Source organism: Culex pipiens, chromosome 2, assembly GCF_016801865.2.
Source record: "Culex pipiens pallens isolate TS chromosome 2, TS_CPP_V2, whole genome shotgun sequence".
Taxonomy (NCBI): Eukaryota; Metazoa; Arthropoda; class Insecta; order Diptera; family Culicidae; genus Culex; species Culex pipiens.
This window is the reverse complement of record NC_068938.1, coordinates 93,124,493-93,137,538: the sequence shown is the minus strand read 5'-3', so window position 1 is coordinate 93,137,538 and position 13,046 is coordinate 93,124,493. Positions and strand designations below refer to the sequence as shown.

At 35.5% G+C, this 13,046-nt stretch overlaps 1 protein-coding gene across 1 annotated transcript in view; it reads left to right on the top strand.

Annotated features, from left to right (window-relative positions):
• The window catches only part of LOC120425204 (myosin-1-like), a 28,659-nt gene extending 17,865 nt beyond the window's left edge, over positions 1–10,794 (top strand). Inside the window, exons 3-4 of the mRNA XM_039589635.2 lie at positions 9,345–9,412; positions 10,724–10,794. The gene's annotated coding sequence lies outside the window, so the exon portion shown is untranslated. The remainder of the gene's footprint in view (positions 1–9,344; positions 9,413–10,723) is intronic.
• Positions 10,795–13,046: the final 2,252 nt, after the last annotated feature.

The window sequence follows — 13,046 nt, the reverse complement described above, 5'->3', positions numbered from 1 at the left end:
TTCTAAGAGCGAAAAGTTGAATAAATCCCACATACTCAAAAATTCGGTTAAACTAAATTTTCAAAATGTTCTACAAAGTTGTTTCATGTATTATTTTGCACTTTTTGATGAGTAAATGACACATGAAACACATCATTTGACAAGTTTCCTGGGCTGTTATTGAAAAGTTTCCAATAAATGATTAAGGATTTTAAAAGAAAAAAACTTAAAATAGAGATATCTCAGAAATTTCCCGATGAAACATTTCGCTCTTAGAAGCATTGGAAAGCTGAGAAAATTTCCTATAAGACACATTTGAAAGTAGCGATGACTATTTTTTCCCCATAAGGTTGCCCAGAAAACACGCCGTGTAAGGTGAACCGTTGATCATTTTCGAAGAAAATTGATCATCACACTAAAATTCTTTTTATTGAAATCAATTTAACGAATTTCTGCACCACAATAAATCAGCATATCGTCGCCATCGTGCTAACTTGTCGTACGTGCATTTTGGGCCAAATTGACTTAAGAACGCCATTTTGTGCAGCTCACAATGCCTCACCTTTTGACCTTCACAGATCCCCAAAATTCGATTTCAATCCTGAGATATTCAACAAAAACCGAAAAAACTCCGTACATTTTTGTCACTTTACATATGTAAGTAGTTTCAATCTTGTCGTGCTATCTTGTCACTCCATGAAAATTGATGTAAGTGCGACAAAAGGCCAAAGGGATTTCAGGCCAGGAAAGTCAGGATGCGTTTGTCGCACGTACAAGCTAGACTACCGTAAACATTTGTAATTATAACTCGGGACTTCAGCAACCAACTTGAACCAAACTTTGGGACAATGCACAGAGTGGTGAGCCAAACAAAACGTGTTTGTTATTGTTTACATTGCGTGCTCTCGTTTTTGAATATTCAAGGTCAAACATTAAAACGCGTTTTTCTCGGAACGTCAAAATGGCGGGTGCGACAAGATAGCACGACGACGTCGATATGCCGGTTGTTGCCTTCTTGAAGCCACTGAAAGAGTTTTTGGTCTAAATCAAATGTGTTTCAAAATTTATATAATTTTGTGGTACAATCATTGAGGTCCTAGTTGGCAATCATTGATTAATGACGATTTCCATAACTTTGCAAGGAATGTGATAATCGTTACAGTCAGCGGGGGTGACTATGGGTCAAAAAACGATACACTTCTCGGAATTTCTTAATAAGAAAAACAATTCAAATAACATCGAAAGTTTTTCAACGTAGGTTTGTTCTTAGATAGTTTACCAACATTTTCCCAAAACATGGTGGATTTTGATGAACGGAATCGGAATCGACGTAACACCTTATAATGTGGCCCTCTTAAACCTTGCGGTTTCGTCAACGGTTCCACAGGTGTGTATCTTTCTTTTTGCGACAAGACTCCGCCTCCCGGGTCTCCTAAGTGTGAAGGTATGGCACGGGGAGAGGGCACCGAATACCTATATTTTACACTTAGAATTTTTTGCGTCCGCCTCGGGATTCGAACCAGCGACCTCTGGATTGTGAGTCCAGTGCGCGGTCCGATTGATCCACACAGACAGGATTTTGATGAACACTACCTTAAATGCCAATAGTTTGAAAATGAAACTAAAATGATGCTCAAATACAACGATATGGTAAAAACAAGTCATCCAACAGTGTTTCTTGTTCGAGGGAATCGTATTGACATGCTACAATGTTTGAAGTGGAGATTTTCAAACATTTGGGTAGTTTTCGAGCAATTCCAACAAAAATATTAGAAAAGTGATTTTTTCAGAGGTCATTTTTGGCCAAAAACGTACCCCATTTTTAGACAGCTGCCAAAATAACAGGATTTGTTCTAGGAACGAGATTTTTTCAGCGAAGTCATCTTAAGATGTCCCCTACACAATTTTTTTAACAGAATTCAGTTTCTTTGAGAAGAATCTGAGAAATGGTAAAATCCGTAAAAAATCAGTTTGATCCAATCTCACCCCCAGACCCAATGTCACCCCCACTGACGATACCAAAAGGAATCAGCATGTGTAGGGCACTATTCTGAATAACTTGTAGAAGGAATTTTGTCAAAATATTGATTGCGACGCAAAATTTATATCTTTGAACGAAAAATCATGGCAATAATGGAAGTCTTCAAGTTAAAGCTTTTAAATTTGTAGATGGATGTACACATTTTGTTGGTCTCAGTATGTTCTAACCGAAACCAACCAGAAAAATCAAAAAAATGTGCTCCAAAATGGTTAAAACTGCTGCCCCAATTCGCCCCATGTGTCCCGATTGACCCCAGTTTGCGGCACTATTGTTTACAAAAGTTTTGTGCCCTTTTGAAATGTTAGGCTCCATTTAGTCGCATTCAGTAATTCAGTAAAATAGCTGAAATCGACGCTGTCGTGCTAACTTGCCACACGTCGCTTTTTGACGTTCCGTGAAAAACGCGTTTTATTGATTGACCTTGAATAAACGAAAAATAGAGCACGCAATGTAAACAATAACAAACACGTTTTGTGTGGTTGATCATTCTGTGCATTGTCCTAAAGTTTGGTTGAATTTGGTTGCCGAGTTATAATTACAAATATTTACGTGTGTCAAACGCGTTCTGACCTAAAATCCCTCTGGCCAATTGTCGCACTTACAACAGTTTTCAGGCTGTGTAAAGATAGCTTGTCAAGATTGAAACTCCTCTCATATGAAAAGTGACAACAATGCACGGAGTTTTTTTTCAGTTTTTATGGAATATCTCAGGATCTCAGGAAACATTTTTTTATGCAGATCATTTTTCAATACATGTACATATAATAATCGGTTAAGGTTAATTGCCTTTCAAAAGTAGATCAAGACCACGAAACTCATAATCGGTCGTTAAACAATACGTAATAACCAAATTACAACGCTAATAACTCAATAATAATTCATATCAGGCCTCGAATCTAGTTATTATACATGTCTAGTCGAGTGCTTCACCCAAGTCTACGGTTTATGTACTTTTGTGCGTCCCGTCCATCATCGATCATTTCCCTTTCGATAGCGGGTTTAACACCACACTTGACTGTCTTTAGCGAACCAAAGGTGAAGCAAAAGACATACGTTGAACTGGATGGGGGTGGCGCGGCACCTTTGGCATGTGCTGGCCTGCATTAATCGGTTTGGTTGATTCGTCCGGCCATCCGGGGACACGGGTTGAATATTTTATCGGTTCAACTTGAATGAAAACTTTGTTTTTTTTTTTATCTATTTTTGAATGACAAGATTTGTGTTTACATTTTCTTAGTTGTATAAACATGTTTGATTAGTTCTAGAAAAGCAAACAATCATTGAAATCTAAAGAAAATACTTCCCGTTAAATCATCTGCTCCAAAGTATTCGGTCACACCACATACTTGCCCGGAATATCCAATGAGGATTATGCTTATCACCGGGCAAGAAAGAGGTAACAGCATGTTTTAATCCGCTGACGATGGTGGTTAGTTAGTTAGTATGACCAGCGTACCCAACCTGGTGCATTGTTGTGCACGGGCTGCCCCCTCCGTGTGGTGTACTTGTACTTGTGACTTAGTTTTTGCGCCTCTTTCTCGATGCAGATCGTGTTTGATTTGGCGCGAACGATTCCAATTACATATTTCGGAAGTCAAGTCCCCCCTTTTCGTAAATGTAGGGGTGGTGCATTTGGAGTTGTTCTTTGTGTATAAAGGAGTTAAGTTTGCCAAAACTGACCACCAGTTTGCGAAAGGATTACAAAGGTGACACATATCGGGGTGAATTGGGTTTATAGTTGCTGGGGAGTTTACCAAAGAAAAGTGAAAAGTAAGTGCAAGGAGCAGAAGTTTACTTCAACTGGGATCGTGAAAAGTGACGGAAAATTAGTGATTGAAGGACTCTTATTATTAAAACTGTATGGACTGGATTAAAAAATATCGTTCGTTTTGTGGTAAAAAAATGCATGTGTTTTAAAAGTTGTGCTAGAATTAAGAGCAAGTTAACTTGTTCTTAACATTGATGCATTCAATCAATGATTCAGTTGAAACAATTAGCCTAACCCTCTACAACCTAACCCCGCCTTTAGACGGGCTTCGATCTAAAAAATCGCCAAAAATCAATTTTCCAACCGTTTTTGATCTTTAAAAAGCATTGTAAAGAAGAACTCTTCAAATTTAAAAAAAAATCAGTGTTAGAAGTTTAACTTGTTTTATGTGACTTTGCCAATGTTTAAAAAAATGTAATTTTTTTAGGGGTCAACTTTGGCTGTGTTTTTTACTAACATTTCCTATATTTTTAGTAAAAAGAAGTTTGCAGTAATTTTTGTAGTGTCCCAGACTATGCCTCTACGCATTTTTTTTGCATTTTAAATGATGATGGTGCCATTCTATAGCACAAAATGTAAAAAACATGCAAAAAATTGAAAAAAAAAGTAGCTGTAAAAACGTGAAAAAATTAGATAGGCAAAATGTAATTATAAAAGGTGGTAGAATAGGCCTAATACTACCAAAAACAAACATAAACAAAACAAGATAAATGCAAATTAAAATATTAAAAATAAAACAAGAAAACCATAAAACAAAAGAAGCAAAGTTTTTTGTGGAACAAAAGTTGCTCAAAATGACCTCCTGAACAAGGGAAAACTAAAAAATTTCGAGAAAAAAAAATTGGGCTGTAGAGGGTTAATCCAACGGTGTGGCTGGTGCCTTCATCAAACCTCTTTGCAAAATATTGAATCAAAATACAATTGATTCCTGGAGCACTTCACTATCAAAGTGGGGCCTATGATTTTGCGGAGTGAATCATAATATTTCTTTGGGCTTTGAAATTATTACTAAATCTGGTCCATATAAATCAATAGAAACATTATGAATAAGTTTTCTTTTTTATAGACAAATTATAAAATAGTAGTTTATGCAACAAGTTGCAAAATGAAGATTTTTTCAGCTCGAGTCGTACATTTATCCAACGAGGTTCACCGAGTTTTGCGACGAGTTCCATACAACATTTTATGCAATTCCGAAAAACACCCATTGAGTGAAATTCTAAGTCAAATTTTCATGTATTTTGTCAATAAATCGTTTAAATAAAAAAAAAATGTTGAAAAGTGTTACTTTTCGAAACAAGTGCTGAAAAGTTCAACTTTTCAGCACCCATTTCAGAGCTGAAAAGTAGAACTTTTCAGCATTTATTTTGAAAAGTTTTGCTATTCGATTCTGTTATTTTTGGTACAGAAAAGAAAGCTATTTCATTTTCATTTCATTTCATTTATTGGATTGTTTTGGCAAAAACATCAGTGCAGTAATTATCCTAAGCTGAGATATGGGGTACCTTTCAACAGCTGACTAATTCAAACAGTGTTTAGAGTTTACTGGTACACCGGAGAAAAATTGAGCAGGGGAAGGAAAAAAATTACAAAATAACCTTCGAAATTGCTAATAGATAGGGGAAGAAAGCTATTTCGTCGTTAAGAATGACAGGAAAAGTAAGTAGTTTCCAGACGGAATTGCAAAAAATATATTTTTTATCAAAAGGTGGGAAATTACAATTCACCCACAATATGTAAAAGGATTTAGGAAATAATCTAGGCAATTTGAAAATTTTATTTTCATTAAAACAAAATTCAAATAAAAAAAACATTAAAACACTAAATAAGTGTTAGGAGGAACATCAACTGACGAATTTCGATATTTTATTATGTAGGATTATTTAATATTGTTTTGATTTTTTTTTCCGAGTTTCCCCTTCGAAAATCAAATCAGAGATATTACTGAACTTCTGTAAAATGTTTTTTTAAATTCATTTGCTCTATAAAGTGAAATAAGATTGAATAAAATTTAAAACAAAAAAAACAGTTAAAATTATATTTTAATACAATGCAATCTTGAAATACTTATTTTAAAGGATAGTAAAAATAAAGCGGTCCAAAAAAATCAACATCATGTTTGAAATTGTTGCTTTATTTGTTTTTAATTGACTCAAAATTTCATACATCAACAATTCAGAGTCGAGAGAATCGTTCCCTCTAAGTTTATTGAGGGCTCAGTGCCAAGATCGAAAGAATAATGCTACCAACTCTCATCACTAAAACAAATGTGTTCATTTGTTGGTTGAAACAATAAATCTTCACAATAGTCATACATCGACATCTGACAACTTCTTAGTCACCAAACTGTGGTGGCCGAGGCAGTTAGGCAAGGTGGCGTTACATCGTGCTGCCATCTGGTTTTTTTAAGTGCAAAAGTGGAAGTGTGGAGTCATCGTCTAAAAATAGACGGCGTCCTATCTCGCCCAGCAAAATGAAGTCGATAAAGTAGTCGGTTTTGATGGAGGAAAAGTGGAAAACGTGGTCTAAAATAGTGACCATCCCCCTATTGGGTTAGTTTGCCAAAGGTCTCTGATTCGATTCCCGTTGTCGGCACTTTTGGTTTTTTGTTTTGACGGATGAACTGTTTTTGCTGATGAGCTTCGAGAGAAAAATTTTCTCGCCCATCTCGAGCTGTGTTCTTTGTGTCCGTGAATGGTACCACTATTCTCTCAACTCGAGGCTATTTTTCTCTCGATCGAGCGCTGCCCAGTTTTGGGTGTAGTAATATTTATTTTAAATATAATGAAACATGGATTTTGCATCAATATTTTCAAGTTAAATTTGTTGAAATATTCTATTGAAAAAAATACATTTCTATTGAATTTCCAATAGTATTCCAAATTTTAATAGTTTGTAAGTGTAAGGATAGTTTTGTATCTCTCACTGTTGCTTAGCAGAGATAAAGTAAAGCTATGATTGTATTCTGTTCTATTTATATAAAGAAAAAAGGTTTTGTTTTCTTCCATCCAGGTTGTAACGATTTGGAAAAAATCAATCTTATTTTACAATAAAACACTGAAGGAACATAATTTTCATTATGCAGCAAAATAGTAGTTTATGCAACAAGTTGCAAAAAGAGGATTTTTTCAGCACGAGTCGTACATTTATCCAACGAGGTTCACCGAGTTGGATAAATACGAAGAGTGCTGAAAAAATCAAGTTTTGCAACGAGTTCCATACAACATTTTTTTGCAATTCCAAAAAACACACACTTAGTGAAATTTTAGGTCAAATTTTCATGTATTTTGTCAATAAATCGTTTAACTCAAAAAATGTCGAAAAGTGTTACTTTTCGAAACAAGTGCTGAATAGTTCAACTTTTCAGCACCCATTTGAGTGCTGAAAAGTAGAACTTTTCAGCATTTATTTTGAAAAGTGTTGCTATTCGATTCTGTTATTTTTGGTACAGAAAAGTAGGCTATTTCGTCGTTCAAGAATGACAGGAAAAGTGTGTAGTTTCATGACGGAATTGCAAAAAACTAATTTCGACATTGTTATGCCTAATGAAATTGAAAAAATTGATTTAAACAGATTATATTCTGAAAATTTGTGTTTCAAAATTCATTGAAATTATTATTAACTTAACTTTACAATAGAGTAAAAAAAATTTCCAGCTAAAAATAGTCAAATCTAATTTGTATAACTAAAAAAAAAGCTGCCAACTCTTTTTTAGCACAAATCCGTACATTTGCCGATATGACACCATGGTACAGTAGTTGTTCGGTAACTGGGCTGAGAACGTAGCCCAGTCACTGAATGCTGCTCGTTAACTGGGCTGAACAAAAAATAACGAGGGGACCACCGATGCATAATATTTTCCGTATGAAATATAAAAATAAAAGTTTCTCAAATTTAATTACAATGCTTCCTAATCATATTTCTTTAATTGTAACTTGAAATTAAAGAAAAGTTTGAAAAAAGTTTTTTTATTTATTGAATATGATTTTTGCATCCATTAACCCCTCGGTCATTGTTTTGGTTTTTTGACTTTTGTCTGTTTTTTAACTAGGTTATCGAGCACCCAGTTAAACAACGCCCAGTTACCGAACAACTACTGTATAACAAAAACTGTTAAGGAATTACATAGTTAGATAAATTAAATGAAATAAATTTGAGAATTACAAATATAAAACTGTGTCGTTTTTACAGCTAACAAATTTCACAAAATGCTATCAGAGTGCTTATGACTTGCACGTTTAAAAGTATTCATAAAATAAACCGTGATTTGAATCAAATCATTATGGTCTTCATTTTTTTAAACGTTTAAAAGTTTACGAAATGTCAAGTTTGCTTTTACGAATGTTCTCAGTGTTTTCACGAACACTTTCCCAGAGTTTTTTTTATTGAAAATGTCCTATAACATGTGAAACTCAACAGTTTATAGGACCTTTAAGAAAAAATCTAGATTTGTTAGCTCAAATGTTCAAAGGTTTTCACAAGTTTAAGAATGCCTGTGGATCTTTTAATGGATAAATATATTTAGTAAGGAATGTCTAAAAAAACAATTCCAGAGTGTTTTTTAAAAGGTCCTATTTACATACGAAAAACAAAATAAAATAAATAATCAAGTTTGAATTGAGAAAACCCCAGAAAACTCTCCCTTTTTAAATCAAACTCACAGTTAAATTAAAATGTCTAATTAACAAAAGCTTTGACCAAATAAAAAAAAACAATTCAATGTTCAAAAATTTTTAAAATTCCATAAAAATCGTATTATGCGTGAAATTCCCTACAAAAATTCTGGCCTGAGCGTTGAAAATCCGTATGGTAAGGAAAAAGAGATTTCTTTCCCAAAAATCTTTAAATTTGGTGAAGTGTTAAACTTTTAAAAAAGAAAAGAAGAATGAAATTATTTTTTTTTATTTGCACACGAAATTTTGTTAGAACGAAATTCACAAGAAGTATACTTTGCTTAAATTTTAAAATTGAAAAGCAGCAACCAAGGAAGTTGTTGTCTTCTTATTCCAAAATTGTCAAACTTACGGACCCGAAAATCTGACTGGAGAATCAGTCAAATTTTGTTGTAAATATTTTTTAGGGTACAAAAATTGCATCAAAAATTACCGTAGTTAAAAAAAATACTGAAATACAGAAATCTCGGTGCTAAAGCCTTGGTTGATGTGCACAGTTAATTTTATTTAAAAAAAAATCATGAAAATGTTAGTTAACTAACTATTTCATCAAGAGCAACCATGCGCATCCACATAATTCTGTGGGGCTAGCAAAAGTAAAGGGGTGCGTATGGATGCTTTAGATGATTCCATCGCATTTATATCCGAAAATTACAATTTTATTTATTGTCAGGATATCCACTAAAGCATGTTCAGGAAGCCAACATTTATCATACTTTGATGAAACTCAAGCTTTTACTGACATTAAATTAAATTAATTTAAATTATCATCACAAAAATAAAGTTTAGAAAGACCATTTGAACCATTAGAATTAACAACTTGGTTTAGAATAATTTGTTTTTATCTATTAAAGTTTCCTTCTTTACTTTTTTTAAATTGCAGATGCTTTTACCAACATTAGTATTAGCTTTATCACTATCCAGTATCGTAGGAACGACCGAGCTTGAAAGGTAAGACGTAGTTATTACTTATTCAATTAGGATATTTCGAATAACCCACCATAATCTAATTAAGTGGTCGTTTGCAGTTGCAAACATTTTCCCCCCTACATAACAAATTTTGTTCCATCGTAATTCCATAACTTCAGTGCAAAACTCCCTTCCCTTCACTCTCAACCGTCCTAAAGGTTCGACCTTACGAGACTGCTACTGTTTGCTGTGCTGGTCATCACACGATTCTAAAATCCAAACAATCTTGGAAAACGTAGTCGTTTTCCCGAAATTGTTTGACGCGCTTCTGATGGTAGGTTCAAAAGTCGAACGGACAAACATCCAACTGACTAACCATCTGCCAAAACATCGCAACGACTTTAGCATCATCAGTGTTGGATTCTGGTGCGATTCAGGTTTTATGCAGTGATGACCGGTGCTTAACTACCTTAGAATTTTAAGTTTGGAGTGATATTTGATTTCCACTGAAAATTTTCCATAAATAGTAAATGTTCAATTTACCTGAAGTTGAAAGTTAAAAAAATATTTTTATCCATTAAGTCCTTTTGAAATGATAGTCTAGCATTCAAAAATGTAAACATTCTCCTGCGCCGATCTAACCGACGAACTGGCCAACTCAAATCGATTAACGAGCAGCTGTGATTAGCGTGGGTGGAGAAATAATAAACTTGGACTTTTACACGCTTTTGCAGTGTAGTTGAGTGGAATGATGTAATACAAAAATTGAAATTTTCTAATTTGGTATTCAAAAAAAATGCGTATTAAAATTTCCTAGTTTTTGATTCGCACACATTTTTTCCCCCAGATCTTTTTGCCTCATAAAATTTAACGACTTTTCACTTTCACAAAGCAGGGTTTCTAATTGGTGAACCGATAACCTTAACCTGGGGTGCTTTTTATGAACTGTTTGATTTCCCGCGCAGGCGAAATTTTGAGTGCGCGAAAAATGATGTTCGACAAATTGACGTAAGTGCGAGGCATCAGTGTGCCATTAGAGCTATGATTGGCGGTTGGCTCCAAAATTTCAGCTGAAATGAAGGAAACGATTTTCTTTTTTCATTTTTTTCATTGCTACAGGAAACGCACTGATCGGATGTTTACTTTCGATGGTGTCTGTTCGATTGCACTGCGCTAGCGATTTCGCTAGTTTTTTTAAAAATATAATTGTTGCATTTTCATCAGTAATGATCCGTTTATCAACAATTCAGGGAGTCAGGCACAAATGAGAATGTTGGAGACTGATCAACATTTCAATGAATAAAACATTAAAAGTAGAAGTAAAAACTAATTCAAAACAAATTTCTTTCTCAGTTTCACCACAACCTCCAACGGCGCCACCGTGCATCACGACCTAACCCATCACCATGAGCTGCACCATCATCAGGATCCGTTGCATCACCACGATCTGCACACTGCTGCGGAACTGCACCACGTTGCCGCCCACGTGGATCTTCACCCGGTGACAACTACCACCTCCCACCACCACCACGTGGACCTGCATCCAATAACCGCGACCGCCCACCACGTGGACGTCCACCATGAGCCGCACCTGCTGGATTTCCACACACATGCCACCACCACGCACGCCCACCCGGTCCATCTGCAGACCGAGCTGCACCACCAGGACGTTGTCCAGGAGCACGGTGACCACGTGCATCACGCGCACCGTGATGTGGTCGTCGCGACACCCCACGCTTCGGGCTTTTGGAAGAAGAGTTACGTGTGGAAACCGCGCTGGGTCAAGTCCTGGCAGGAGAAGAAGGTGTACGTGGCCGTGTGGAAGCACGTGTGGGGACCGGTGCAGGTCAGCGAGTGGGTTCCGATTCCGAAGCCTCCGCCGGGATGGACCAAGCACTGAGTGCTATAGGGTTGTGGGGGTACGTGACTGTTGGGGCGTTTAACTTTGCGTTACGTGTCAAATGTACAAATATAGTTAGTATTACATTTTAATAATTGTTTTAGTGCTTTCATTTGATGAGAAATCCAATAAGTGAAATTTGCTGTGATGAACAGTTGATGTACAATTTAGAAGAATTTCCCCTATAATTCAATTTAGCGATCAAAGCATAAGCAACATACATGCAGGCGATTTTCACGATCTTCACTGCTTTCATTATTTTTATGTTTTCATCCATTTCGACCTGATCGTGCTAACTTTTTCATTTCATTTCATTTTATTAGGTTGCTTTAACAATGACTTTGGTGCAGTTGTTATCTTGAGCTGAGATATGGACTACCCTTCATCAGCTGATTTGTTCAAAATGGGGATAGATTTTACTGGTACTAAGGAGAACGAATTGGACAGAGAAGGAAAAAAAATGCAAAAATAACCTTCGAAATAGCCAATAGATGTGGGAGTGCTAACTTTTTGTATGTCGTTTTCTTGTTTTTTTTTGGTTGCCTGAGTATGTACTGAGTTATTATCAAAAGTGTAAACAGTAGACTTACATGTAAGATTTATGAAACAGCATTTTTTAGAACTTGTCGCAATTGAAGGATGCTTTAAGGTAGCACGATTTCGTCGAAGCTTCATTTCATGCTCGGAGTTTAATTTTTTTTCCTCAATATCTCAGTCTACAGATGCATTGAATAACTAACAAAAAGTCTTGGGCCCCTCCATCCCCTTTAGCACTATTCTCATAGAAATTAAAATTAAAAATGTATTTAGGGTATTTGTCCCTATTTTGGGCCTACTGAGCAGAGCGCACTTTTAATTTGATGTATTCTCAAAGGCTGCTATTGGCAGCCTAGTTTGTTTTACTTGAATAAGTTGGTTTTTTAATGCTTAAGCTCTTACATTATCAACATTTTTTGCCCCAATTTTGGGGATATTGCTCCTAGAATACGACCTTCTTTGTACATATTTTCGGCCTACCTTCTGATTGGTTGAAATCTTGAAGCACATGGCAAACTTTTTTGACGTACGGTTCAGCACAAATTCGGACGACAAATATGCTAAATCATTGTGATGTTTTAAGACACAAATAAATAATAGTGATATATTAAATGTATTATTTCTAATTTAAGAGGAAAAAATGAATTATTCTCAAGTGGTGGATCCCTGCCAGGTTTGGTGAAATGCTTAATTTCGTTGAATTAAGTTTGGTAGATCCAAAATAGGAACTTGGTCCAAAATAGGGACAAATACCCTATATTAAGCATTGCACAGCTTCCAGAATCGTTTCTTCATTGCCGAACGAACTTGAATTCATTGAAACACCGTTGGTTTAACAACAATTATTATCAAACGAACAGGCTCACTTTTTAGTTTGACGCTCTCTCTACACAGAGCTTCCACTTACTACTAAACGTTTTGTTTGATAGTAAGTGTTAGTCGTTGTTGTTGTTGTTGATTTTATTAGGGGAACTTTAACCCTATGGGTCATTCGCTACCGTTTTAGTCCCGTGTAAAAAGTGACAGTTTGTCACTTTTAGTTTGACTTTTTCAAAACAACGGGGTACAAACTAAAAAGTGACAAACGCAAAGGTGACCAAACACCTGGGGTTAAGTGTGCAATAGGGTGACAATTAAAAAAAAAACGACATCAGGGATATCCCCTGATTCAATTCCTTAGGCAAAAATAAGTGACTTTGAATATATTGAGCGAAATCGGTTAAGAGTTAAGGGTCGCTT